Source organism: Sorex fumeus, unplaced genomic scaffold (assembly GCF_029834395.1).
Source record: "Sorex fumeus unplaced genomic scaffold, SorFum_2.1 ptg000036l, whole genome shotgun sequence".
In the NCBI taxonomy this organism is placed as follows: Eukaryota; Metazoa; Chordata; class Mammalia; order Eulipotyphla; family Soricidae; genus Sorex; species Sorex fumeus.
In genome coordinates, this window is record NW_026606093.1 from 8,754,236 (window position 1) to 8,756,849 (window position 2,614).

Here is a 2,614-nt window from a genome sequence, read left to right on the forward strand (position 1 = left end):
TGTAGATATGGCCTATCATTCTGATTTCTTTTCAGAACCCGGCTTGCTCTCATGGTTGTCCTTCATCTAGTATTCTGCCAATCCTATTCAGGATGACTCAAGTGAACAACTTGTAGATGAAAGACAAGCAGATCAGGCAATAGTTGATGATGTCATGGATGTCTCCTTTCTTGTACCACAGAATGGTCCTGCTGGTTTTCCTTTGGGACAGAACCTTGCATTCAAACAGGTAGTGTATGAAGAATCATGCCAGTGTATTAATGAGTACTGGCGGCAGATTCTTCAGGTGTTCGGGTCTGACCTTGTCAGGGCTGGGTGCTGTTCGCTTCTTTACCAGTGAATTGGCGTGTCAGATTTCAGAAGGGAGAACACTGGGCACGAAATATTCATCCTGTGAAATTTGGTATGTGGGCAGGTGCACATGGCTATCGAGGAGATAATGAGTAGAAGTCATGGATAACCTTCTCCATTGCCCTTCTGAAAGATGTGTTAGATCCATCAGGACATTGGAAGGCAGTCATCTTGGTCTTGTAGTTGGCAAAGGACAAGCGGGCACTGTGAATATTTTTCATGTCTTCTGCCACACCGGCCAACACTGCTGCTCTTCTCTCTTTGAGGTCTTCCTTTATCACTTCTCTGCACAGCTTCGCAAGCTCGGACATTAGCTTGTGATTGCCTGAGGTTCATGCCAAACCATGTTGGTGAATGAGCTCCAGAGTTTCCTGAAACAGTAGTCTTTTTGTGGCTTTCTCACTCTCAGAATTCCTCACATAGTCATGAAGATGCTGAACCAGTTGATAGGATTCCTCATCAATGTTGTCAACAATGGCATCTTCCCATATTGCAGCAAAGTTCCAAAGAGCTTCCAGTTGATGCTTGTTCTGTGAATTCTCTTCTTAAACTTTGCTGTCCTTTCTACCCACTCTATGAAGTAGAATTTTTCCACATAAGAGATGGTGGTCTGGTGCAATTTGGGATTTGGGGCCAACAGTGACATTGGTCAGGCAAAACCATTGATTGAAGATGATGTGGAAGTGTCCACCAGGAGACTCCCATGCCCAACGTTTAGATTTGTCTTTCTGGAATTTAGAGTTACCACGTATCGTCTCAGTTGACATGATGAACTCAGACAGTCTCTCACCCTGTTTGTTCCATTCTAGGCCATGGGTCCAATGTGGAGTTCTTTGGGCGACCTTCTCGGTCCTATCTTGGCATTAAAATCACTGATAATGACCTTGTAGAAGGTGTGGTCTTCTTTATAGAACTTCTTCAGCACCATATCACTTCTCAGCATTTTGGCTAAGATCAAGTGTAGAACTTCTCCAGCTCCATGTAGAACTTTTCTCAATTTCTTCTTTGTCGTAGTTGGATGTTGGTGCATAGACAACAGAAAGAAACTGCTTGCAATGAGCCGCTTGTATTCAAATGTAAGCATCCAATTCAGGTTGTTAGTCATTTGAATGAATTGATGTTCATGGCCAACTTCATGTTGATGAGGACACCGACACTACTGACACCTCTTCTGTCATATGTTCCGAGGAAGAGTTCTTCTCCAGTGTCAAAAACAGCGTGATGTGATCAATGCCTTCTTGTCTCGGTCAATCCAATGATGTCATACTTGATCTCTGCACTTGCACCATCAAGTCCTCGATGGATGCTTACAATGCCAGCGGAATAGTGTTGAAAGTACCGACAGTCATTTTAATCCTTCATTTTGGGCTGGAGCGATAGCACAGCGGGTAGGGCGTTCGCCTTACAAGCGGCCAACATGGCCGACCTGAGTTCGATTCCTCCGCCCCTCTCGGAGAGCCCGGCAAGCTACCGAGAGTATTGGATATGCCAGACACAGTAACAACAAAGTCTCCAATGGAGACGTTACTGGGCCCGCTCGAGCAAATCGACGATCAACGGGAGGGCCTTCATTTTGGCAGCCTAGTTCGGCCCTGAGATTTTATCAGCTTCTCCTTGCTCATCTTTCTTAATTCTGCCATACATGGGGCTCTTTCAGGGTCAGGGGAATGAGGCCCATTATTGTTACTGTGTTTGGCATGTTGAATACATCATGAGTAGTTTTCCAGGCTCTGCCATGTGGGTGGGATACCCCTGTTAGCCTACCGGTTTCTCTGAGAGAGTCAAAGGCTTTTAGGACAGCCTGTAATCACCCTTACAGGTGCTCCCGGTCTACCAAATGCAAGCTTTTGGTCAACTGGCATGTTGTAACGATCTGTACTCTGACAAATACTCACCGGCCTGTGTCTCTGGGAAGCACCTGTTGGTTCACTCTTCGCCAGTTGGTACTGTTGCCACCCCCTGCCACGATGAGGTGGTGATCCATTATGTCATATACAAAGTATAATCTATAGGAAAAGATATATTAAATCATTCCATACTTATTAGAAGAATAAAGGATTTAAGAGAAAATAACTAACAGGCTATCCACTTATGCAATACTGCTTAAGGATTTCTATATGTCAAGCACCATTTTAAGTTCTAAGAAGATTAAAATAAATAGTTATTATTGCTCTGAAAGAAACATTTAGTTTTGTGAGACATGGGGTGAAGGTGTATAAGAGATGTTTATATGTGTATAAATCTTTACTATAATCAAAATGGA

At 43.8% G+C, this 2,614-nt stretch overlaps 1 pseudogene; it reads left to right on the forward strand.

Annotated features, from left to right (window-relative positions):
• Positions 1–1,279: 1,279 nt before the first annotated feature.
• On the forward strand, positions 1,280–1,488 carry LOC130027267 (uncharacterized; annotated as a pseudogene).
• Positions 1,489–2,614: the final 1,126 nt, after the last annotated feature.